This window comes from Hemicordylus capensis, chromosome 4, assembly GCF_027244095.1.
Source record: "Hemicordylus capensis ecotype Gifberg chromosome 4, rHemCap1.1.pri, whole genome shotgun sequence".
In the NCBI taxonomy this organism is placed as follows: Eukaryota; Metazoa; Chordata; class Lepidosauria; order Squamata; family Cordylidae; genus Hemicordylus; species Hemicordylus capensis.
In genome coordinates this window covers 229,910,140-229,937,787 of record NC_069660.1, presented here as the reverse complement: position 1 = coordinate 229,937,787, position 27,648 = coordinate 229,910,140, and the positions used below count along the sequence as shown (strand labels likewise).

Sequence of the window (27,648 nt, the reverse complement as noted above, 5' to 3'; positions counted from 1 at the left end):
AAGGCCAAGTTGAAGACAGATCATCCTGGATAGACTCTATGTGGTTGCTAAGAGTCAACACCGACTTGACGGCACTTAATCAATCAAAGACAAGTAACATTGTCTAAATGTTACCAATGATATGGTATGGGAGGATATAAAGAGTGGGTCTTGTGGTAGCAAGCATGAATTGTCCATTTTTCTAAGCAGGGTCCACCTTGGTTTGCATTTGAATGGGAGACTACATGTGACCAGTGTAAGATATCTACAGGGGCTGCTCTGGGAAGAGCATCTGAGGTTCCAAGTTCCCTCCCTGGCATCTCTATATAGAACAGCAAGAAACTCCTGCCTGTAGCCTTGGAGAAGTGGCTGCTGGTCTGTTTAGACAATACTCAGTTAGATTGACCTATTTAGATGGCCCTGACTCGGTAGAAGGCAACTTCCTATCTTCCTACGTACCTTTGGTAACTAACAGCACCATCAGGTTTTCACTAAATTCTGCTATTAGGAAAACAGCATGCTTGGGGAAAACATTGCCTTTAAGATTTGTCTATGACCATATTTTGTACTTCATAAGAGGCCATGTGGAAAACCATTTGGGCTTTTCATTCATTTTGTAGGTTGCCCAACTTTCTTTTAGTATCTCTTCCACTTTCTTTTAGTTGCTCTTCTTTCGTCCAGAGACACAAGTTTGAGGCAGAGTAAATAATAATAATAATAATAATAATAAAAAAAATCTTGTTGGCTCATAGCTGTCTCAGCACAGCAATAATAAGTAGGACTCCCAGGAAGGTGGGCTGCCTTTACAGTGACGGATTTTTGATGGATATATTGTTTATTCTAGATTTTTAAAATAATGTTGACTTTAAATTAAGGATTTCACATTTGGGATGAGGACAATACTTATGGAGCTCCCATGGAATGCTCCTGAAAGTAGAGCTTTAGGAGGCGTAACACAAACCAGGAAGGTCTTACTTAACAATTCTGCAATATCTGAAAAAGATAAGACCACATTTGAATGGGAAAATCAAAGATGATCTTATTTAGATGATATGGTTCTCAAAGGAAAAGCATAGTTTGTCAGGTATACTGTAAGAAGGCGGAAAGCATCTCTCCCTGCACAGTAGAAAGTTCCTTTGCTTTTGATATTTCTAATTCCAGGCGGGTCATTTGCTACAATAAATAGCAGCAACAACAAAAATGCTGAGCTTTGATCAGAAGCATATTGGCTGCACTGGGGCTCTCAGATCATTGGCTTGTTGCTTAATAATGTCATGCAGATTTCTCATTGGATTATCAGTGCAAACCTTTGCCTTTGATGTAAAGAAAGGGTTGTCACATATGGAAGATGAGTGGCAAATTTGCATTAGCAAAACTTCAAGTTGAGGAAGGAAGAGGAGGATAGCAGTTTCACTCCAATGTAATTATTTAATGAAACTAGAAATGAGCATCCCTGTAGTGTAAAACTGACCTTTCTTTGGGTCAAATCCCCCCCCCCCAACTTCCAACTGTCTGAAGAGTGGCTTAAAGCACACGATTAAGAGAGATGACTGGCAGCTTTAAGCAACTACATTATGCAAAGCTATTATGGAACATTACTGAGTACATATGGTTATGACTGGCTGTAAGACACATTCCAGCATCCCACAGATATCATATAGGAATCTCTGGACAGTAGAATAATCACAGAAGCACATGCATCTTGCTATTGAGGACATGAGCACAGACATGCATAAAACCTAAAGCAACCAATGACTGGTCTCAGGTCCAAACCCCTAAACATGCTTCTAAACAGTTGAAGAGCATAAGAACATAAGAAGAGCCATGCTGGGTCAGGCCCAAGGTCCTTCTAGTCCAGCATCCTGTTTCAAACAGTGGCCCACCAAATGTTGCTGGAAGCCCACAAGAAGGAGCTGCGGGCATGCCCTCTCTCTTGCTATTACTCTCCTGCAACTGTTGCTCAGAGGCATCTTGCCTCAGAGGCTGGAGATGGCCTATAGCTCTCCAACTAGTCGCCGTTGATAGGCCTCTCCTCCATGAAGTTATCCAAATCCCTCTTAAAGCCATCCAGGTTGTTGGCTGTCACCACATTTCGTGGCAGAGAATTCCACAAGTTGAGTATGCATTGTGTGAAAAAGGACCTCCGTCTGTTGGTCCTAGATTTTCTGGCAATCAGTTTCATGGGATGACCTCTGGTTCTAGTGTTATGTGAGTGGGAGAAGAATTTCTCTCTATCCACTTTCTCCACACCATGCATGATTTTATAGACCTCTATCATGTTTCCCCACAGTCGTCTTTTTTTCTAAACTAAATAGCCCCAGGTGTTGTAGTCTTGCCTCATGAGAAAGGTGCTCTAGGCCCCTTCTTGGTTGCCCTCTTCTGTACCTTTTCCAGTTCTACAATGTCCTTTTTTAGATGTGGTGACCAGAGTTGTACTCCATAGGTGTTCCCTGACCAATTAACAGCTGACAATGCCTTTATAGGTATATTTGTAGCTTCTGTCTCTAAGGAGTAATTGGTATCTCAGCAGAATAATGTCCAAACAAAGCTGACATCATGATGCCCCACTTGTTGGAAGCAGGGATGTTAATGGAACTGCTCCTGGGGAATTGTTGGGGACCCCGAACTATGTTTTAGGCTTGTGTGGGAGAATTAGCTAGCTTGAATTGGAGCAGTCCCACCTTCAGAATAAATTTGTTTAAATCATTGGTCACACAAAGAACTGAATGGAGAGGTTAAATTTCAAAAATAAAATGTTTATTGATGGGTTTGGGGGACACAGGAATAGATAATAATAATTAATGAGCAACAATATTACACTAACAATACTAGCAAGATCAACAAGTTACAAAGGGCTAGGTTACAGCTCACAAAGAGGAAATTTGGCTTGAGTTTCCAAATTAAGTTCACTCGAGGGTGACGAGAGAAACAGGCAGTTTTGGATTGTAGGAGGAGTAGGAGGAAAGGGAGGAAGAGGTTTGAGAGGATGGGTTATATACTACCTTGCTCCTTCCCAGAGGAATGCTGCAAACCCTTGCAGCTTGGTTGTTACTGAGAGGCTTCTCTCCTCCAAAACAGGCAGGAAGGCAGGAGGATAGGATCAGGACCCTGGGGAGTAGACAGAAGTCCAGGAGCCAGGCAAACAAAGAAAAAAAAGAATCAGAATCTCATAGCCTGGATTGCTGCGCAGATTGGGTTAGGAAAAAGGTTGGTCTGGAGGTAGCAATTAAAGCAGGAGCGAGAGTCAAGGCAGGGCAAGATGGAGGTGCCTGTGCTCAGACATAGTAAAAAGCTGGTGGGTCAAGGAAGAAATACCTGGTGAATCTGGGGTAGAGACACAAGTGGTCCAGGAGACACTAGTGACCCAGGAGACAAACTGATTGATTGTGACTTGATCTCTTATAAGAAAATTATTGCCTGAAAGCATTATGCTGGTCACATCTTGAAAAGGTGGACAATAGGGACAAAAGTCAGGATGAGGCATTATCCTATTCAGTTGTGAGGAGTGGACCTCTTTTTGCACAGAGGCAGAAGGGTCTGAGAAGGGTCTGAAAGACCCGTGTAAGGAGGAGAAACGAAATGGACACATCAAAGTTTATCTCTCTTGCCTTTTAGTATATCTGGGAGTATCTAAAATGTAAACAAGATAGCGTCCCGCACCTTGAGCCAAACATTAGCATACTTGCTAACAAAGGAGATGATCTGTTGCTTTCTTATCGCACCTTTCTGAGGATGTGATATCTTGATGTGATCCACTGTGCCAACATAGAGAGAATACTTGGCTGATTCTTTAAAAGAATAGTGCTTGATTAAATCACATCTACTCCGGCTTTCTTCACCTGAAAGCAATCAAGGAGACGAGCACAGGGAGACACACCTGCAGTCAAGAAATGAAAATAACTTGAGAGCTATCATCCTAGGATGCATGCCAAAGTGACATTTGCTATGAGTTATCTCATGTCAACCAAAATGGAGATCTCATGGCCCCATGGGATCTGAGTAGCAAATGTGGGAACTACAACCCCAAACTAGATATGGGGTGCTCTGGGGAGCACCCAAATAGGCTTTCATGGTAACAGGGATGACTCTTTAAAAAACTAGTTTGGGGAGCAAAGGGAGGGCAAATAACTTTATTAGGGGAGAGAGTATTTTGATATACATTAAATACTTATAGAGGTAAGGTAATTCATATAGTTATTTAATTTACTTTAACAACAACAACAACCCCTAGTGAGGCACTACTTTGGCGTTATTGTGGGGCTTGCGTGCTCTGAGGAAGGTGAAAGCTATGCCAGAGGTCCAACCATACTGGACAGGTCTTACAAGAGGAGCCAGACAAAGAGTGCCTCTCCCATCAACAATATGGTGAGACGTAACTTTAATAAATCTATACCAGATCGGCCGTCGCCCGGGTCAACAAAGAACGCGCCAGGTGCTGGAGTCCCTGGACATCTGGTGGCGAGTGGGCAACAGGACTCAGGATCTTCAGTTGAGCAACCAGGGATGGAGACTGCACGGTTACTTGAAGAAACGTCGCTTAACTGGGAAAAAATATACCAAAAAACCCAACAAGGAAATAATGATCTGCTATTACAAGTCTAGTCCAACGAGAAGAGGTTATTTAAAAAGAATGTACCAGATTTGGAAAGAGAAGCATCCAGATACAGAAATAACAGAACAAAGGCTAGCAGACAAGAGAAGATACATAATAAGAAATAAAGTATTCACAGGAGTTGAGCTGGAAGAACTGCAAAGAGCAACACAGGCTCAAGATATGGAAGAAGAATTACCACCAACTGAAGATGTTGCTCAGGTGCAGGTGGAGGAGAGGAGAGCTGGTCTTGTGGTAGCAAGAATGACTTGTCCCCATAGCTAAGCAGGGTCTGCCCTGGTTGCATATGAATGGGAGACTTGATGTGTGAGCACTGCAAGATATTCCCCTCAGGGGATGGAGCCACTCTGGGAAGAGCAGAAGGTTTCAAGTTCCCTCCCTGGCTTCTCCAAGATAGGGCTGAGAGAGATTCCTGCCTGCAACCTTGGAGAAGCCACTGCCAGTCTGTGAAGGCAATACTGAGCTAGATAGACCAATGGTCTGACTCAGTATATGGCAGCTTCCTATGTTCCTATGAGGAAGTATTGGAAATAGAGGATGCCACTGTTGCTGAACTGTTTCAAAATCAAAACCAGGCAACCTCCCCTTTGCATTCACCACAAAAACCTGAACGCTGTATAACAGAAAAGCATCAAGAACTAAAGCAAAAAATAACTGAGCACATGAACCAAACAACCACCAGGGTTCGACTTCCAGCTCTAAAAACAGTTGCCAAAAAACAACTGGCTCAGGCATTAAAAGATGTAAATGCTGTACTTGCAGAAATAACAACCAATAATTTGCAAGAAACAAACCAACTAATGTACAGTGCAGCAACAATAACAACACAAGAGCTCGGATTTAAGATCAGTGGACCTGTAAGAAAAGAAAGTAGTACATCACCTAAATAGAAGATTAGATTAGAAAATAAAATCGCCAGGCTTAGATCAGATGCTAGTAAATTGAAAGATATGAAAGACAAGAAGCTGAAGAAAGAAAACACCAAACAGTATCTGATCCAAAAATACCACCTAGATTCAAGGAAAATTAGCGAAGTCCTGGAAATAATATAGCAGCAAATAACAGCAGTGTCAAAGAAGATTAGCAGATACGAAAATAGAATAACACAACACAGGCAGAATCTCCAATTCCAGTCGAATCAGAGATGTTTCTACCAAAGCATAGAAGGAGAAACTGCAAGAAACAGCGAAACACCAAATAAAGAAGAAAGTGCAATTCTGGGGGAAACTATGGGACAATCCAATAGATTATAATAAAAAAGCAGGCTGGGTGAAAGAGGTCAAAAAATGTAACTAACAAATGCAAGATCTAATAATAACACCAGAATTAATAAGTGAAAGAGCAAAGAAAATTAAAAACTGGACTGCACCAGGCAACGATGAACTGCATGGCTTTTGGCTTAAACACCTAACAAGCCTTCATAAACAACTATCAAAACAGTTCAATCACATTTTGCAAGGAGGTGATATTGAACAATGGCTAACAACTGGGAAAACTCATCTCATCATGAAAGACCCAGCAAACGGTGCAGTTCCAAGTAATTATAGACCAATAACCTGCCTGCCAACCATGTTCAAATTATTAACTGGAAAAACAGCAGATGAAGTAATGCAACACTTATTAACTAATAAGCAGCTTCCAGTTGAACAGAAAGGAAATTACCCGAACACCAGAGGCACAAAAGACCAGCTGCTGATTGACAAAATGATTCTAGAAAACTGCAAGAGAAGAAAAACCAATCTAAGTGTTGCATGGATTGACTACAAGAAAGCCTTCAATTCATTGCCTCACACATGGATACTAAAATGTTTAGAAACAACTGGTGTCAGCAAAAACATTCAGATATTTATTAAAAAAGCAATGAGCATGTGGAGTACACAGTAAACAATCAATGGCGAGACACTTGGACAGGTTAGCATTAGAAGAGGTATTTTACAAGGTGACTCACTATCCTCTCTGTTGTTTGCAATTGCCATGACTCCACTTTCAAAATACTAAACAGAACAGGCCTCGGATACCAAACATCTAAAACATCAAGTAAAATAAACCATCTGCTTTACATGGATGATCTGAAGTTGTATGGAAAGTCCCAGTCAGAAATCGAATCACTGCTAAACACTGTCCATATATTCAATAGTGATATAGCAATGGAGTTTGGACTAGACAAGTGTGCTGCATTAATAATGAACAGAGGGAAAATAACAAAAAGAGAAGGAATAGAACTGCCCAATGGAAGCAAGATCAAGAACCTGGAAGAGAAAAAACACTACAGATACTTGGGCATTCTCCAGGCTGATAACATTGCACACACTGAAGTTAAAAGAAAAATTGGAAGTGAATACATCAGGAAAGTTAGAAAAATCCTCAAGTCCAAACTCAATGGTGGGAACACCATACAAGTCATAAACACCTGGGCTATACCTATTATCAGATACACTGCAGGAATAATAGACTGGACCCAGCAGAGCTAGAGATGCTAGATTGTAAGACCAGGAAAATAATGACCATCAATCATGCTCTGAACCCCCGCAGTGATGTAGATAGGCTATACCTCCCTCGCAGCTCAGGTGGAAGAGGAATGCTGCAAGTCCATCAAACAGCAGAGGAGGAGAAAAGAGGCCTTGAAGAATATATAAGGGACAGTGAAGAAGATGCACTTCAAATGGTCAAGAACGAGAAACTATTCAACACCAATGAAATCAAGCAGGCCTACAAGAAAGAACAAGTTAAGAAGCGAGGAGAAAAATGGAAAAATAAGCCACTGCATGGTCAATATTTGCACAGTATAAGTGGAAAATCAGACATCACCAAGACCTGGCAATGGCTTAAGAATGGCGACTTGAAGAAAGAAACAGAGGGTCTAATATTGGCTGCACAAGAATAGGCACTAAGAACAAATGCAGTAAGAGCAAGAGTAGAAAAATCAACAACAAACAGTAAGTGCTGCCTTTGTAAAGAAGCAGATGAAACAGTGGACCACCTAATCAGCTGCTGTAAAAAGATCGCCCAGACTGACTACAAACAAAGGCATGACAAGGTAGCAGGGATGATACACTGGAACATCTGCAAAAAATACAAGCTACCTGTAGCCAAAGATTGGTGGGACCATAAAATTGAAAAAGTTGTAGAAAACGAAGATGCAAAAATATTATGGGACTTCCGACTACAAACAGACAAACATCTGCCACACAATACACCAGATATAACTGTAGTCGAGAAGAAAGAAAAACAAGTCAAAATAATTGACACAGCAATACCAGGAGATAGCAGTATAGAAGAAAAAGAAATGGAAAAAAATCACAAAATACAAAGATCTACTAATTGAAATTGAAAGGCTGTGGCAGAAAAAGACCAAAATAATCCCAGTGGTAGTTGGCGCCCTGGGTGCAGTTCCAAAAGACCTTGAAGAGGTCTTTTGGAACTCTGTTGAAGAGGTCTTTTGGAACAATGTTATCAGCCTGGAGAAAGCCCAAGTATTTGTAGTGTTCTTTCTCTTCCAGGTTCTTGATGTTGCTTCCGTTGGGCAGTTCTATTCCTTCTCTTTTTGTTATTTTCCCTCTGTTCATTATTAATGCAGCACACTTGATGTAGTCCAAATTCCATTGCTATATCGCTATTGAATATATGGACAGTGTTTAGCAGTGATTCGATTTCTGACTGGGACTTTCCATACAACTTCAGATCATCCATGTACAGCAGATGGTTTATTTTACTTGATGTTTTAGATGTTTGGTATCCGATGCCTGTTCTGTTTAGTATTTGTGAAAGTGGGGTCATGGTGATTACAAACAACAGAGGGGATAGTGAGTCCCCTTGTAAAATACCTCTTCTAATGCTAACCTGTCCAAGTGTCTCACTATTGATTGTTAACTGTGTACTCCACATGCTCATTGCTTTTTAAATAAATATCTGAATGTTTTTGCTGACAGTTGTTTCTAAACATTATTGTTTCAAAACATTATTTATTATTATTATTATTTTACATTTATATCCCGCTCTTCTTCCAAGAAGCCCAGAGTGATGTACTACATACTTGAGTTTCTCTTTCACAACAACTCTGTGAAGTAGGTTAGGCTGAGAGAGAAGTGAGTGGCCCATAGTCACCCAGCTAGTTTCATGGCTGAATGGGGATTTGAACCCGGGTCTACCCAGTCCTAGTCCAGCACTTTAACCACTACACCATGCTAGTCATGCCGTCACATCAGAATTCCAACACTGGAAGGGGAGGATGCTACCAAAGTCTGAATCCACTCTGCTTTCCCCTGCTGAAGCTACCCCTGCTGCATGCCACTGCCAAAGCTGCTGAACCTGTTGACCCCGCCACTAAATCTTGAGGAGAGCTCAAGTTACGTCCAACCCTGTTTATCTTCAGACTCAGACTGCTAGCCTGAGAAAGGCAGGCTCCACCCCGCTTCCCACACCCAGGCAAACCCTTTACCTCGGGCTCCACTGCAATGAGGCTGGGACAAACAAGCCACACCCATGACAGGCTGGGTGAGAAGCTTCATTCTTCAGCTCAAGAGACTTCGACAGGTTTTTTTTTGTCAAACTTTTTTAATAGGCATAATAGCCAAGACCATAAATAGACTATATTATCTGACAGTTTGCCTTAAAGTTCCAGTCTGGTGGATGGGATAACAAAAGGGGAAGCAGGAAATATTTTGTGCGGAGCACCTGCTATCCCTTGGAGTCATCCCTGGTTTGAAGCTAGGAAACCTGAATTGACAGCCCCAATGCTTTTTTGCTCAGGGAGTTGTGCATATTCCTTCATTGGGATTCACTTGGCATCTGGCTGGGCCTATTTTCTGGCTTTGCGTGCGTTCTACAGATGAATCTGTGGAAAATTAAAATTGATCCTTGGCAACCCAAAAAGTTGTAAAACTTTCCTTTCCTTCACCACCTTGCTTCTATCATCTATATGACCTACTCTGATAATTCTGCCTTAATTTAGCACACTGATGGCAACCAAGCCCAACTCTCCTATCCTTGTTTCACCAGAGCCGTGCCAACATGTCAGTTTCATCTCCTCTTTCTCACTCTTTTCCAGGGTGACAGCATTGTAGACTTTTTTCTTGAGTAAGTAAAGAGGGTTTTATGTTCTTTATTGGCTGTTATAGATAAGTAGTATGCTTCAAGACACCTAGTTATTTCACTAGAGTGACCCCTTTTCTTTTTTCGGTACTTGTTTCTCCTGATTTTCATGATAGCCATTGCCAACTGGGATTCCTCCTCCTCCTCCTTTCTGCCCTCCTTTCCATTTTCTATTCTAAAATTATATATAGCAGTAAGAAAGTCATTAAACGTTTGCATTGCGCTTCTCAAAAGCAATCCCTATGCCACCATTGCAAAAGGGCATGTGAAAATTCCTTTCCCTTTGCCTCCCACGAGAACTTTAATGCACCAGTCCCCTGATGGTAATCCCCTGGCTAGTAGCTCCCAGTTTGAAATGGCCATTTGGCTGTTATAGACCTTAGGCCACCTAGCTTGACCCTACTTTTGAGCCTGGCCTTTATCCATGGTGAAGGGCGCAAACGCACCCTTATCCCCAGTGCCGGGGTCATGTATATGCTTGGGCTGCATGCCTAGAGCGCCCAACTCCTGGGAGAATCTCCCAATGCATCATGCTACATTAACCCTTTCTAACCCCCGCTAATTTAGCAAAGATTTGGCAAAATCCCTATGTATTTGAAAAATCAAAAAGAGCTATGATCTCCTGTGGGGGGGAGGGGGCGGGAAACACATATGTTCAAACCGTAGAAAGGGATCAGTAGCATTTGTATGACTGACTGAATATGGTACTCTTTGGTACTGACTGAATGTAATAATCTAGTTTACATATAGCCAAAGTCCTCCATGTAAGCCCCTTTGTAGGGCACATAGCCACCATGGATGACAAGTGCTCTTTCAACCACACAGTGTTCCATTTTAACATGGTGATTCTCTTCATTTAACAAGGGGAGAAGAACTGGCCCTATCCACCCCCAGCACAATACCTCCAGTGACTGTTGCTGGTGTCTATCTTATGTTTCTTTTTAGAATGTGTGCCCTTTGGGGACAGGGTTCCATCTTATTTATTTGTTATTTCTCTGTGTAAACTGCCCTGAGTCATTTTTGGAAGGGCGGTATAGAAATCGAATGAATGAATGAATGTTGTGAGGTAGGAAGAACATTCTGGGACATGTCTTGGCCTCCAGAGATCTGCGTTGCTCTGTGCATCATGTGAGTGCGCAGCAGCGTGCCAAAGGGGAGAAATATCAATTGGAGGGAAGGTAGATATTCCACCCTGCCTGCCCCCCACCTGCCCACATCACAGTCATGTGCATAGCCCTATTGTCTCTCAAGCATAACCGTCATTGTTACAGTGGAGAAAGATAGTTGCTGAATCAATTATAAGAAAGAAAAAGTTTCTTTTTCTTGTTATATGAAACAAGTCAGTTCTGTTTTTCTCTTTTGTTTCTAAGAAATCTTTTTTGTTCTTTAAAAAGTTTTCCTCTGCTGTCTGCATTGATATAAAAAACAACAACAACAACAAAAGACCAAGTGATCAATTATGTGTGTTTACAATACAAACATCAGTGGACAATGGCTATCTACAGTTGAGTTTTTAATTAGTCTTCCTCTTCTCATCTACAGGACAGCACTGTTTCCCAAGTGTCATGACAAAAGAATTCATCCCAGGAACTTTAGCCTGACTTAATGAGGTATGCTTTTAAGTAAAGATTTGGAAATGCTAAATACTAAAGTCCCTATGTATTTGAAAAATCAAAAAGAGCTATGTGCTCTTGTGGGGGGGACGGACACATACGTTCAAACCGTAGAAAGAGATCATTAGCATTTGTATGACTGACTGAATATGGTACTCTTTGGTACTGACTGAATGTAATAATCTAGTTTACATATAGCCAAAGTCCTCCATATATGGCCCTTTGTAGGGCACATAGCCAGCATGGATGACCAGTGCTCTTTCAACCACACAGTGTTCCATCTGCCTAGCAATGGAGTGTTTTCACAATTGTACAAGAGCACTCTTGTGCAATATGCAAGAAGTGTGCAAAGCAGTTGCTCAGTGGAGGACCATTACATCCAACTATTTCACAATTTGCATCCTGTGCAAGAGCACTCTTGCACAACTGTGTGAAATCTCAGATAGAACATTGTAAAGGATGTGAGCTACTATTTTTGGGAACTGGAACCTCTTTCCCTTCCATTGGTGCTGATATGAGCTATTTTCTGGAAAATTGTGTGTGTGTGTGTGTGTGTGTGTTCGCGCGCACACACACACACGTGTGCATGCACATGCAGTTCTAGATTGAAACTATGGTGGGATTTGACTGCCCTTCCCCATGCCATGTTCCTAATCTGCTGTGGACCCCAGTCTTGGCTGTTATTTATATACAGTGGTCCCTCGACTTACGAAGTACTCGACATCCGAAGATTTCGACATACGAACGACAAAAAATACCGGAAGTCGTTGCCGGTTTAGATGCGGCTTCCTCGACCTACGAATTTTTAGATGCGGTTTCCTCGACCTACGAATGTTTCCGGACCTCCGTGGATGCGCTTTTCAACTTACGAAAATTCCGACCTACTAACGTGCGTTCGGAACGGATTATCTTCGTAAGTCGAGGGACCACTGTACTAATAAGCTTTCTCGTCCCAGTTATGTGCTTAAAGTAACCTCTAATTTGACCCTTAGTAAACCAGATACTGAGAAATCTGTGTGCTTTATCCTGCTTATTATGGTTTAAACAAAGGCTCATGATTTTACATTGTGGACTTTGTGTGTGGCAAAGAAAAAAAAATAAGATATCAAAATTTGGAATATAAGAAGACATTTATGCTGTTCTTTGTTTGCAAAAAGAGGGTTCTCTCTCAATTTATCCAATGACTAATATTTCACCTCCATCATTGACTAATATTGAGCTGTTTTACATTTCAGAACTGTAACCACAAAGTTTCTGGATGGTCACAAGAGTGATCCAAGAGTGATGCTTAATCAATAATCGCTGTTTATTCCGGCTCAGGAGAAAAGCTTTTCAGGAGAAATCCAAATATTTTAAAACAAAGTCTAGGCAATGAATAGTCTGAAGTGGAAGAGATGTTTTAAAGGACCCAGTGGAAGTAAATGAGCCTGTCAAAGTTCTTTCTTCAATGGATTCTAATATTAGAGATGATTTACGAAGATTGATTTCTAATATTAGGATCCATTGCAAATAAATCTTTGACAGGCTCACTCACTTCCATGGAGGGCTGTGTTTACAATTCAAACCAGTGGGCAATGGCTGATAGCTGCATTTTTAATCAGCCCTATTCTTTTAATCTACAAAATAATTGTTACCCAAGTGTTATGGCAAAGGTTACAGGTTTCAGAGCTCAATAGAAAGAGATCTCCTACATTGACCCTTTCCAAAAACAGCTATAAAATAGTCAGGTAAAAGATGTGAGCTTTACAGTGAATGAAGCTCATGAGATGGAGATTACTCTCAGCACACATGTTAAACTGCTGCTTGAAGAAATACTGTAATAAAAGAATATAAATATTGCAATGATGGCAACATTTCTGCTAGACCCAGAATAATGTTACTTATGAAACATGAAGATCAACAGAAAGCTATCTTTTTGGATTTAATGCCTGATCACAGGCCCCATTTGCATGTAACGCCAAACTAGAGTTGAATGGGGCAGAGATGCTCCAGCTCCAAACTGGAGTTGAATGGAGCAGATGTATAGAGTCCCTGTACATCTGAATGCATGAAACCACAGTTTTGCGTCAAAAGCTATCTGAGGTTTTCCTTGCCAAATTCCAGTTTGAACCTTTGGTTTGTAGTGAGTTTCGCTGCTCCAACCTGAGGTTTGAAGGTGGCAGCATTACGTCTGAATGCAGACGCTACCATAACTGCAGTTTTGTGCTTTTTCTGGAACCAAATCATAGAGAGGGTGGCCTAGACCTGTCCAGGAATGCGCCTGCTGCATTTCTCTCTGGCCACTTCTCCAAGCACTTACCACACCCACTATCTTTGTGCTCCTCAAGCCATTGCCTGGCAACAGGGACACTGCCCAAGTGGCTAAATCTGTCAAAGTGAAAAGTCACACTGGGGGATGCCCAATTTCCACTGTGTCTCTTATTTCCCTCTCTGACAATCAGAAGAGAAAGGGAGCAGGATGGCAGGTTAGACACTATGTGTTTTGGTCTCCAAAAATGAACCAATAAAGAAGTATGTTCATAAGCACATGCAGTCACAGTGGCACCATAAACAGGGCAAGCCAATTAGATCACTGCAAAGAGAACATATGGCTGAGCAGTGATATCTATGGTCAGGTTTAAAAGGCAGCCCCACCCAGGAATTATTAAATGGCCCTGCTCTACATTTGGTACAATAAAGTTGAGGAAAGGGGGTTCAGATCCTTCTCCTTGGGTAAAAAAGCATGCAGTCTCTGGCATTACCCATTAGAAGAACCATCCAGCAGGAGCACCATTGCCTCCAGACACAGGACAGATTCCTCCTGTGTGATGATCATGGATGCTGCTCTCTCATGAGAGTGAAAGGCCATGGAGACATGGATGTGGGCTGGATGGCAGCTGTTGCCTGGCCTGGTTGCTCGACACAAGCAAGCCGTGGGGACAGGTACTCCAGCAACACCTTTCCCTGTCTTGGCGACTTCCACAATGAAACAGTCTTAGCAGTTCCTATGCCAGTCTGGTCATCTGTTGGCACATATTCATGTTCGATTTTGCCCTGTACAATGACCCTACATTCCTTGGATCTCTGATAATTGGGGCTCCCATCTCCTGCTATTCCCTATGGTGGCCAATCTTTATACTGTGCAATGCCGGTCCAAACCCAGGAAACTCGAACAAGAGTAAAGATCAATCCCTGGTTCCAGTGTTTCCCTAGTCTGCCCACACGGTACCACCCGGACACATGATGTGAGCAGAGTATGAAAGCATTGCTTGGAGAGGAGGGGATCATGGTGTACAAGTTCTATTAAGTACCAGAGAGAAAGGGGTCCCCACAGAAGTGGAGCCCCCATTATTTGGATTGTTTAGCTCAGGGATTCTCAATGCTGGGTCTCTAGATGTTATTGGACTTCAACTCCCACAATCCCCAGCCCCAGTGGCCTTTGGTTGGGAATTATGGGAGTTGAAGTCCAATAACATCTGGAGACCCAGCATTGAGAATCCCTGGTCTAGCTCATGAGAGTGCACTGCAATCTGATGGAGGACTAAAGCTTACTGAGACTCTAGTCCTCCCCTGTGGACTGGCCCTCTCATGAGAGGGCTAATCCCTGGGCGGCAGGCCGACTCGTGGGTAGGTGTGTACTCATGGATGCTAGTAAGCTGAGCATATGCAGAATGAATGAATCTTTATTACAGTCAATGACCCGTGCAGAGTTCTTGACGGGTGCAGAGTTCTTGACAGGTGGGTGGAATGCGTTGGGAGCTTCCTGTCCGAGATGTTGGAGCTGGAACTGGACTGTCTGTTCTTATGGAAACTTATGTGCAAAGCAGTCTTCCTGGACTACTTTGCCGAGGTCTGCCCACAAGAACGTCTGTGGTCACAGTGGACCAGGCCACTAACCGCAGATATTTCTTAGCTAACATGTGTAAATATGTGCCGTTAGCTTTAAAGACAAACATTAAAATGCAGAAAGCCCATATTTCAAGATTTGTAGGTGTGATTGGAGAAAATGGGGCATGATTACAATGGAAGATTTATTGCTTAAGTACCCAAGCCTCCAACTGGCATGATCTCAACACCTTCAGTTATATAATTGTTCGACTGCAAATGTATTGAAGGAAAATCTTTTAAGAGAATAATTATGCACACTGCCTAGAGATATACATATCAGGTGGTATAAAAATATGATTGATAGATAGATAGATAGATAGATAGATAGATAAAAAGAAATCATATTATGCATATAACATAATTCTAAGGTTTAGCTCCAGTTTTCTATAAGGTTATATTTAACAACACCCTTAAGGAAAAACCTGTTGGGTTATTTTTTGTTTTGTTTTTTGGGTTTGGTTTTTTTTTTTTTTTTTTTTGCAGCTTTGGGCATGAGTACACAGAAGTCCCTCAGAGATAAAGGATGTGATAATACATGGTTTCAAGGCCTGCCAGTTTCATTGTGTGCAAATACAAAGGAAACTGTCTTTAAAATATCATGGAGATGGTATCTCACGCAGCACAAAATGAATCTTATTTATTAAAGTGCCTGTTGGAGAAAGCATACAGATATTATGACATACAGGTATGTAGTGGCCATATGACAAACTTGTGAGACTGAGGTATTTTCCACTATACAATCTATTTTATATATGAAGATACCATTAACTATCCTAGCAGTGTTTCTCCACTCAGTAGATAATCATATCAAACTAAGATTTTTAAAAGCATCTTGCTATTATCAGAAACACTTGCAATTATTATTTATACTGTTTTAAGTATGAAAAGGGTCTCCATTAAGGCAGGGACCTGGAAGGGACATAAACCTCAGACAGTTCTGAGGGGAAATAGCTCAGGACCTTTGCTAGGTTCCAGCAAGCTCCAGCAGGACAATGATTTTTGCTGATTTCTCCTTCTCTCCTCTTTCCTGATGCCCCACAAAGATCTCCTTGAGGGCTGGGGGCTCTTAGGCATATACACAGGGAGTAGCAGAAGAAAGAAAACAATTGTTACACACACAAAACCTTTTAATGAGAGTGCAGTGTTCATCTGGATGCTGCCCTATTTTTTTTATTTTTTTAAATAAGTGTACCATATTACAGTACTGTAGAACTGAACTGAACTGAACTGAGTTGAATTGAACAGTACTGTAGCAAAACAAGGGCGAAGAATTCTGTGGCACCTTAAAGATTAACTTGTTTACTTAGCTGTCCTTGAAATTATCTTTCATAGAGCAGAAATTTTGTTTTGCTCTTTTCCTTCTGAACATGCCATTGCAATATGTACTCCAGATCCATTCAGGTCAGAACAACATTATCTCACCTCTACTGACCTGTAAAATAATTGCATTTGCTTGCTTAAGAAAAGTACTGTATTTAAGGTTAAGGTCAATTAGAAACACACCTGTGCTTTCTAGCTCTGTCCACCAAACTGACACTTGATTCATGAATTTTAGTCCCTTCTACTAGTTCTTTACCTTTATGACACTGAAATTATTTTCACACAAAATGAATGTGATGTTAATCACATTTTAATTTCACAAATGTCATGCTCATAGCTTAGACTAATGTATGAAAATGTTTTAAAATCAAGCAATGTATTTCTGCCTATTTTTAAAATAATAATTCCAGCTGTAAGCACATTAAAATTCATGATCTTCTGCATGATCCCCACCGCACTTTAAGGTCATCTGAAGAGGGCCATCTCCAGTTACCACCGGTATGTCTGGTGGCAACTCAGAGGCAGGCCTTCTCGGTAGCTACCCCGGGGCTGTGGAATGCACTCCTGGCAGAAATCCATAAGCTGAGTTCATTATTGGCCTTCAGGAGAGCCCTCAAAATGTATCAGTTTGGCCTGGCCTTCCAGGGTTTTAAAAATTGTTATAAATGTTTTTAACTTGCTGTAACCTGGTTTTCCAGGGTTTTTAAACTGTTTTTGTTTTAATGTGAACTGCCCTGAGCCATTTTTGGAAGGGCGGTATAGAAATCGAATGAATGAATGAATGAACAACAACAATAATAGTACTAATAATAATAATATCCTTTAAAAATGGTTGCAGGACATAAGTTCCTTATCAATGTAAACGCAATTTCAGACTTACTATGGGCTCGTCTGGACAATATTTTTGACTGGCCCCACTCACCACATGATGAGAGATGTGTGCATGCAGCATTTAACAGTGGCTAACATACTGCATAGTGTCCCAACTTATAGGCAGTCCATATCAACCATACTTCTGCCAGCAAGAGTAAGAAATGGTGGAAAAGATATAATAAAAGCTTTGTGGGATACTCTGAATTTCTCCATGGCCTCATCCTTACACAACCATTATGGTAGGGCAGTTAAATCTGTTTGATCCAGCAAATTCTCAAGACAATTTCCTGTTGAATAAGGTATAATCTTAGCTGTGGAGACATTTTGATAGACAGAGTGCCATTGTAAAGGTTGTGTACTTTAGTCCTGCCTCAGCATTCCATTTCAGCTGTATCTCATTCTGCAAATGTTCTGTTTTGGTGTAGAAAAAAAGCAGCACAATATTCTCTGTGCCTGGGTAAGCTTTTCTATTGATGTCAGTAAATTGGAAACATCAGAAAGTTATCTTCTCTTTCATTACCTGAAACCTGTGTAATGGCTTGACTAGAGCTGCTCCAAGTTGTTGTTGGCCCAGAAGCCATGTGATCAGTGCCACCGTGGACTTTTGGAATTAGCTTGCACAAAGAACCATTATAACATGTTTGTAATCCGGATTCCTCCATGGTGATTCCAACCTAGGTGCCCAGTTAATTAGGCAAAGAGGCACATTTCAAATTGGTGATTATCTTGTATTTAGCAGGCAGAGAGCAACTGCCCCTATCCATTCCTCCAGTGGATGTTGCTGGTGTCTCCTTTCTGTTACTTCTTAGACTGTGAGTTCTTTAGGGACAGGCAACCATCTTCTCATTATTATTATTCTGTGTAAACTGCTTTGAGAACATCTGTTGAAAATAGGTTTATAAATGGTAGTAGAAGTACTCAAACCCTGAGGAAAGGTACATAATTAATGCTATATTTTGCTATTTACATGAGATTTCTGTCTGCTACTTCTCTGTAAAAATGTGTCTCAGTAATAATTGTGTCTTGTGAGTATTCAGGTATTTATGAAAGAGCTTGGTTAATTTTTTTGGTTATATGATTTCTTGAAAGAAATTCAGATTAGCACGTGAAACCCAGAATTTTGGCTGGGATACTAGGACTGGGTGGTTTGAGGCAACATAGCTCTTCTCTGTTACTCATGTTTACTTTGGGGCATCCACATGGCCCAGAAAAACAATATGGTTGTGGATAATAATAATAATAATAATAATAATAATAATAATAATAATAATAATAGTGGTGGCTGATATCCAGACAAATGAAGCACATGTGCAGCATCACTACAAGCACTAGAAGAGAGGTATGCTTTTTGTCAATCTCTCTTTCCCTCTGCAGCCAACTGTGACTACTGAAAATATGTCCCTGAGGGTCATGTAGTGCTCTGGAACATAGCTTCAGTTGACTAAACAACTGAATCCCCTTACAATACATATAAGGGACTTGGTCTTCTGGATCTTTCATATAAAAGATTACTTTTACCTTATAAACTTGCAAAATGATATTCTGATGCCTTTTTCATAAGAAGTTTGAGCAGCTATTTCTCCCAAATTTTGAATAAAATAGAATTTGAATGTGAGTCAGTGTATGATATGACAGCAAAAATATTCTGAAGGGGAAAGAGCTCTTTACATCTTTAGTTTCAACAGCTATTCCTATTTCTCTTTCCTTCCCAATTCCTTTCACAGGCAACTGATTTTCTAGACAGCGAGAGCACAGGATTTTGCAAACTAGATAGAATGTGCTTTCAGCCAGGCTTTCATAAATGTTATGTTCAAGTTGTTATCATCTATGTAGTGGTGAGAAAAGAAGAGAAACTGGAGAAGCTATTTCTGTTTCCATGTTCCAAAGCAGTCAACAGGATTTAACTTCATAGATTGGGAGGTCCACTGAATGTTATGATTCTAGTTATGGATCATATCTTACCCCAGATTCAACTAGTCCTCTAGATTTTATTCAAAATTCCACTGCATTCTGGGACAGCCATCCAACTCTATACTGGCATTCAAAACAGCCATTAGACTTTGTTGCTGATGTTCAGATACCACCAGAATATAATGATGATGAAGATGGGATGACCATGATGCTATAAATGTACCCAATGTTTTATGGAGAACCTTCAGCAAAAGGCGGCTCTTTTCCTCAAGTACCACAAATCAAAATTTCAACTAGGGGAGACAATCAAGACAGGGGATGGAAGCGAGGTATCAAGGTTAAATAAGCAAATGCAGTTATGTCTATTTAAGCATACTTAAGGTAGGGTTTAGACTACTTTACATCAGATAGGGATAAAAGTAAAGTCATAGGATTTAAGAGGTCTTTAAAAGAAGAGGGAGAGATGATATGTTTGTATTCTGTTGCAATTGTAATTAAACATTTTCCCATTATAAATCTAATCCTTGTGTGAATTTTTTTTTATTTGTGTGATCACCAGCAAATAAAGTCCACCAATTGTCTGTTCCATTTCTCAGCTGTGTTTTTATGGTGGTAAATTCTCAGAATGAATCAGTTTTTGCTCTGCTCCAGCCAGCCTCTTTTCAAGGGAGCTAGCACCATCTCTTGTTGTTCCTGCCCTTGCCCCTAGACCCCCAAAAGGCATGAGACACTGGAGTGGAATTAAAATGGGCCACAACTTTATTTTAATTTAAGAAAAGAACTGGAGGCTCTTCACACACACATACACACACCCGCCACAGTGCAGAAACTACAATTCACTGACCCAGTGAATCCAACTAAATACCAACTACGGGTGATATACCTTGGCTCCGGCCAGCATCAGCCCTGTGGTTGATGCTGCCATCTTAGATGACCTGTGTCAAAGCCACCTGACTCAAGATCAATCCCCTAAAGCCATGGGGTCCTTTAAAGAAGGTGATCCCTTGTCAGGGAGGAGTGAATCCAAGGCCAGCGTTCTTTGAGCCATGAAGCCTCTAAGGACTGCCAAGAACTCCTCCTGATGCCAATAAGCTTTGCTTTAAAGTGCTCACCAGGAACTACACTGCTCATTTCTTACCACACTGTTTCTACCATTGTGGCCATGAAGGAACTAACTAACTTACTAAGGGTGCCCCGGCAGTAGCTGGCCTAAACCCTGCCTCCTCTGCCCCATCAGCCAATGTGATAGTCAATGAAGCCTCGTGCCTTGTTTAAATCAGGCTGGCAAAGAAGCCTCACCCCAAATAGGTTGGGAGCAGTAGCAGCATTTTGCTCTTTTGCCTCTCTACTGTATGACTGTATTTTCCTGCCCTTGTGATTAACTGCATGTTCCTGATCTCTTTTGCTTTGGTATCTCTGAGAATGTGTTGTGTTATGGGACTTATCCACGTAAACCTCCTGGTGAATGAGATGTATGCAATAGCTCATTTATGAGGTGGCCAGTTATTCACTAGTTCATGCCCACACCACACTCAGCAGCATAACTTTCAATAATTATAAGGTACTTCCTCTTATGAATTTGGAAAATGTTATCTGATGTTAAAAGCATAAGAACGTCCCAAACTGCAAAGAATTATTCTTTGTGCCTTGTTTGGTTTATGGGATAGCTCCATTTTGCATGTTACAAGATATCGGAAGAACATGGGCACTATGTTTCATAATAAAGTTCCTCTTCTAGAACCTTCCACCAGAGTATCACCCACATGTCCTAAATCAGATTTCTCAGGAGTATTCATCTTGAAACAAAATCAACAGTGTTATTCACAGCCCGTCTCTTCTGCTGAGATAATTATGCATCACGATGAGTTCCATAGCAATCGTTCCTTCATTTTTCTGCTCTAAATTACTTGTTGAAAATGCCCCTTCTTCTGTGTGACTGGAAAGAACACGATACCCTGTTTCCTTTCTGCTGAAGAGCTAATAATGAGAAAATATTATGTCTGTCTTTGGCAACTAGAGCTCCCAAGAGAAATCTAAAGAGCTGTTTCTCCTAGCATCTCATTACAACTGGGAACCTTTATCATTTTTTAAACTTACTGTAAAGATTTTTCTTTTCCTTTTTTGTGGTTTTGCCTTATGTAGTTCCAAGATGCCTGCTTCAAGCGTGGCTTTTAAGAAAACAACAGTTTGGTCCCTCTGACAGAAGCAGAGTATTGTCATCTTTTCACAATTTAACATTAAGTTTACAAGGATCCAGCTTTTAAATGACTTTCACCTTGGGAGATGTTTGTCTCAGATTATTATTCATTAAGTTAAAAATGCATACTGTTTTTATTATTACTTTACTAACTTTTTTCAGTTTAGCAAACAATAACCACAACAGAAAGGAGGCGGGAGAGAAGGGAAGGAGGAGAAAGAGCAAATGTCCAGATTATAAGGGGCATGGGTTGACTAGGAAACAAGGATTTGTACCTTATATCCTAGCCAGCTCCCCTGTCCTTTTATATAATGGAGGGAAAAATAATATATTTTCTTTCTTTCTTTCTTTTTTTAAAGCAACAAACAATTTTCATTTGGAAAGCTGCTTGGAAGTAGTTTAAACAAGTTTTGTTGAAAATAGTATTGGAAGTGCTATTTCAATTACAACTACTTTCCAAATGACAATAATTAGGATTACTGATGCAAAATTATGAATCAGCCATCCTTTCACCTGTCACCTGGCATCAGATCATAGGATTTGCAGATGGTAGGCAGGTGCAGATGCCATGTGGGATAAGATTTATTTTTATGTAGGTTTATTTAACAAATCTGGATTGGCACAGATTATAATCCGGTCTTGCTTTATTTCACTGCATCATGGCTTGTAGGGCCCCACCCTTCTCTTTACCTCTGATGAAGCACCCTGTATTCAATTCCAGTCTCTTTTGCTTTCAAGGTCTCAGTTTGTCTGCTACTCTCCAACCCTTGGTTCCAATGGCAAACAGGGTGTGGAAGTTCAATACAAGCTCCTTTGGAGATCTCCATTAACTCTCTGAACTCTCTGGCAGTTGTTGCCATGTGCTTGACAAGCAAAAATAGTAGTTATGGCTCTCTCCCACCTACAGTGACCCACCAAGCACAAATAACAATTTTTTGTCCTCTGCCCTGCATAGTCCATGCCATTGCATCAAAATGTCCCTCCCCAGGCCCTGTGCAGGTGGGAGGGAATTTGTCCCAGCCCTGCACGAGGCCCAAGAAGGCCCCCATTGGCTGCTGGGTAGCTGGGGGCGGGGTTTGAGACCGCTTCGGTGTCTCCGCGCCCCGGCTTTTTCAGTCTGGCGCTGGATTCCTTTGAGGGAGGAGCTCGATCTTGGAGCTCCTCTCTGGCCTGTGCCTCGGCGTGCGGGCCTTCGGCGGAGTGGGGTTACAGCAGCTGGCGGTTGGTTGGTGGCACGGGCCGTGGTGGCAAGACTGGCGGATCTGGGATGGCCCCAGAGCGGCCTCCAGAAGGGCGGTTTGGGCCTTCGGGCCGCTTGTGGGTCCGCAGCTGGGTGGTTGGTTGGCAGCTGAGGGGCTGAGGCAGCAATCGAGGGCCCCGGGAGTGGCCTTTAGCAGGGCCGCGTGGGCCTGCGGTCCCCTTTGTTTTTTGGGATTGGCAGCTGGGTGGCTGGGTTGGCGGCCTGAGGCCGCAGCGGCAATTGTTCCCCTTGTCAGGGTGGCTGGGCTGGTGCATTCCCTTTGGGCCTTGGGGGTGTTCTTTGGAGCTTAGGGCTCCACTGGGTCATGCCTGCCCTTCTTCAGATTGTGCCTTGGCACTTAGCTCAGGGCCTGGTGGTGTAAGGGGACAATGCCTCCCAGGAAGGCCAAAGGAAAATCGGGGGAGGGCAGCCAGTCAAGCCCCCCAAGCGGCCTGCCCTGCAGCCTTCGTCATCGGAGGACGAGGATGAGGAGGTGACGCTTATCAAGGGCCTTATTCTGAGGATGGAGGCCTTGGAGAAGTCCAAGTTGGCTCCATCAGACAAGGGCACAGGCCCATCCGGGGTGCCTCACAAGCCCCATAAGCGCACGCGGGGGGCTGCTAGGGCGCAATTGATGAAATCTTTATCTGATCGATTGGCAGTCATGGAGCAAGGAGCTATGCCATCTGTGCTGGCTGGAACCAAGTCCCCACAAGAGCAGCCAGTGGTGATTCCTGATGATCCCAGCACAGCTGGTGCAGTGCTGCAAGGAGCCGGGGGTTCATCGATGGTGGAGTCAGTGGTGTCTCTTCCAATGGGTGAGCCCGAGACAGTTGAACCACACAGCGGTACCGGCCAGTGGCCGCTCTTACCCTGGCCGATACCAGCTGCCAGGGGATGGGGCATTGCCCCTTGGTAGGCCAACTACACACAGTCCTGGGTACCCGGGCTGGCGGGTGTGTGTGTGCCTGGGTGTGTGTGTACCTGGTATGCAAGGGAGAGCTGAACAGGTGTGGCAGGGATCTGTGCCACCTGCTGGGACACCCATAGTAAGTTCTGAGCTGGGGTGGGTTTCTACCCAAGGTGTGTCCAGCCCTCACTGCAACATTCACCCTATGGGGCCCTGGGTTTGCCGCTTGGGGAACACCTCCTGCTGGCTACCAGGGAGAAGATTTTAAAGGGGGATTTTGTGGACATGTTCTCCTTGCTGTTTCAGGAGCCTGAAGTTAAACATAGGGAGGGTGAATCCTGCAAGGACCACGAAGCAACGAAAAGGAAGCCAGTGGAAAAAACATGGAACAACTGGCTTTCCGGCTACACCATTTATATGGAGGTGGTGAAGTCCCAGCCCGCCAGGGGCCTGGCTTTAATTAAGTACTTAGATATTATCCACTGGGCGGTGTCAGACTTTTCCGGCAACGCTTGGGTTAGATACGATGAAAATTTTAGAATGTGTGCTGCATTGGACCCCTCCTTGCCCTGGGAAGCGTCATGTCCCCCACACAGCCTGTGGAAGGGGATAGATCAGATAGCGGGCACCTGCTCTCTAAGCCAGGGGCTGCAGCATCTCTGGCTGCAGTGGGCCAGCAGTGGGTTCAACCCCAGCTGGTCTGTTGGGAATACAACAGCAGTGGCCGCTGTGGTAGGCAGACCTGTAGGTTCCAGCATACCTGTGGCATGTGTGGGACCAAGCACCCGAGTTCCTCCTGCCCAGGGGCCGGGGGTGGGGAATGGGTCCTATACCCTGACCTGGTGGTGGTAAGAAAGGGCCCCCCACACCCCCTCAGGGTAAAGGGGCCCAGGCCAGTTAAGTTGCCAGTTCTGGAGCGGTTGTTGGAATGTTATCCTGACAGAAGGGCGGCCGCCCTGTTGAGTTCTGGTTTTAAGGAGGGCTTTAGGATCCCTTCCAATTCCTGTAGGGCCGCTTTCCTGGCTAGCAATCTTAAATCTGTGACTGGTATGGTGGTGTTTAGGAAAATAGATAAGGAGGTGCGGGCAGGCAGGGTTTCTGGCCCCTTTGACCGCCCACCCTTTCCCAACTTGAGGGTGTCCCCCCTAGGCGTGGTCCCTAAAAAGACCCCGGGTGAATTTCGCCTCATCTACCATCTGTCATATCCTAAGGAGAGTTCAGTCAATGATGGTATCCCTGACCATCTCTGCTCAGTCTGCTATACATCATTCGATGAGGCTGTGGGCATGGTTACGGGGAAAGGTGTTGGCACCTTGCTGGCCAAATGTGACATAGAATCTGCTTTCCGCCTGCTTCCCGTTCATCCCAATGATTTTGACCTGCTGGGCTTTGCTTTTGCAGAGAAATATTATTTTGATCGGGCGCTCCCTATGGGTTGCTCAATCTCATGCACAGCATTTAAGGCTTTTAGCACTTTCCTGGAGTGGGCGGTCAGGAGATTATCGGGTTCTGTGTCCACGGCTCATTAACTAGATGATTTTCTTTTCACTGGCAGAGCCGATTCTGGTAAATGTCACCTCCTCCTGCAGAATTTCACCTAGCTAGCCAGGGAGCTGGGGGTTCCCCTCGCTCAGGGAAAAATGGAAGGGTCGGCTACCTGGTTGGCTTTTCTTGGAATTGAACTAGACATGATATCGTGTTGCTCCCACCTCCCGTTGGAGAAGTTGGAAACCCTGCAGGGTCTCCTGGGGGCATTGAAGTTTGTGCGTAAGGTCTCCATTAAGGAGCTCCAGGCGTTGGTAGGCCACCTCAATTTTGCTTGTAGGGTGGTTGTGCTGGGCAGGGCTTTTATCCGGCATCTATGTGACCTTATGGCAGGCTTAAAAGCACCCCATCACAGGACGCGGATCACCGCAGGGGTTAGGGTGGATCTAGTCGTATGGGCCACATTTTTGGACGGCTTCAATGGAGTCTCGTTTTGGAGGTCAGAGCAGCTTCTCGAGGCTGAGCTTCGGGTTCACTCCGATGCTGCTGAGGGCATAGGCTTCGGTGTCTATTTCAGGGGGCACTGGTGTGGGTTGGTGGCTAGCCAGCTGGGAGAGGGACGGCGTTACACGGGATCTTACCTTTCTAGAGCTCTTCCCCATCGTTGTGGCTGTGCATCTATGGCCTGGGGAGTTTACTAATTCTATGGTCCGTTTCTGGTGCGACAACCAGGCGGTGGTCCAGGTGGTTAACTCCCAGACCTCCCGCTCCCCTAGGGTCATGGGTCTGTTAAAGGCATTTGTGCTACAGTGCTTGAGGGCTAATACTTGGTTTGTGGCTAGGCATGTTCCTGGGCTTCAGAATAACATCGCTGATGCCCTGTCTTGCTTTCAGTTGGACAGGTTTCAGGAACCAGCGCTGGAAACTATGAGGAGCCCGGAGCCCATGCTGGAGGCCCTTTGGAAGCTTGGCACGTAGAGGCGCAGCAGGCTATCGAGGCATCTTTGTTGCCTGGCACCACGATCAGTTACAGGGCAAAGATTGCGGCTTTTGCTGCATTCCAGAGGAGAGAGGGCCTTGCTGAGGAATGACCAGTGCCTGCAGAGCATTTGATGCAGTTTTTAGTGTCTCTTTATGGGGCTGGTAAGGCTGTCTCCACTATGGGTGGTTATGCATCTGCTCTGGCCTTCGAAGCCCAGGTTAGGGGCGTGTTGGATTCAACAGCAGACCCTCGGGTGAGGCGGAAGCTTGAGGGGTGGTCTAGGGGAATGCCTAGGTGCCCCGACAAGAGGAGGCCCCTGACCCTCGCCGCTCTGTTGGCTTAGATTTGCCATTTGCTAGCTTGTTGCTGGTCACTTTGGGAAGCAGCATTGATAAAGGCGGCCTCCCTAGTTGTTTTCTTTGGGGCTTTAAGGCCCAGTGAGGTGTTGCCTGACAGCAGTAGGTCGCCCGCAGGGCGCTGCCTGCAGGTTGCAGATTTCTCCTTCGTTGGTCAAGGAGTCTCCTTGGTCCTGTGTGCCTCTAAGACGGATCAGAAGGGGGTGGGGGCAGGTGATTCATTTGCACAAGGCCTCTTACCTGCGATTATGCCCGGTGACTGCGCTTAGGCAGTATGTATCTGGCTGCCACCATTCCTCGGGGTGCTTGTTCATTCATGAGAGTGGGGACCGCTCACCCAGTATCAGCTCTGGGCGGTCCTGAAGAAAGCTGTGGCCCTGGTGGGGGTGTCGGCCTGTGGGCTCAGCTTGCACTCTTTCAGAATTGGAGCGGCCACTATGGCCAGTTGCATTGGCCTGCCCCCTGGATAAGTGATGAGGATCGGGCAATGGTGGTCCAAGGCCTTTTTGCGCTACATACGCTGAGCGGTTGGCAGCGGCTGTTGTCACATGTTTCTGTTCTTTTGACAGGTGCTGGCGGGGAGGCGGCTCAAGTACAAGTGCTTCTCTGTGGCCATTCGTTGATAATTTGGGCATACAAGAGGGCCAGCACCTCCCGGTTTGGCACCCAGCTTGGCTTGGGGCTGAGAGCCCGGGTGACCTGGCTGGGACTATGTGGCATGCTATGGGGGCAGTTGCTCCCAGCGTTAGTGGATTATGTAGATAGGTATTCCTGTCCCAATGTTTTGGTTTTATATTTAGGGGGAAACGACCTGGGCAAGCGAACTGGGCTCTCCATAATCCAACAGGCCTCTTCTGATATTATGTCCATTCGGAGTAGTTACCCGGATGTCCAAATTGTGTGGGTTGAATGGCTGCAGCGTAGGGTTTGGCGGGGGGTGCAGTGTCTGAGAGGGATTGAGCGGGCCCATCATAAGGCCTCTTCCGCCATAGTGAAGCTTGTGGTCAATACTGGGGGGTATGTGTTGGCACAGCTGGGCCTTTTGGCCTCCTTCCCCCACTTATTTTGGCCTGGTGGGGTACATTTGTCGGTCCCTGGTTGTGATTTATATTTATCTAATATTCAGAAGGGGCTTAGGGCTGTGTTAGAGAGTGGTGGGGCAGGAAGGCCAAGCTCGGCTGACTTCCCTGTGTGGCAGGGACAATGTGGGTT

The 27,648-nt window shown here is 43.8% G+C and overlaps 1 long non-coding RNA gene across 1 annotated transcript in view; it reads left to right on the top strand.

Annotated features, from left to right (window-relative positions):
* Positions 1-12,184, top strand: part of LOC128324362 (uncharacterized) — a 168,064-nt gene extending 155,880 nt beyond the window's left edge. Inside the window, exons 4-5 of the long non-coding RNA XR_008306809.1 lie at positions 11,225-11,292; positions 11,990-12,184. This is a non-coding gene — a long non-coding RNA (uncharacterized LOC128324362). The remainder of the gene's footprint in view (positions 1-11,224; positions 11,293-11,989) is intronic.
* The last annotated feature ends 15,464 nt before the right edge of the window (positions 12,185-27,648 follow it).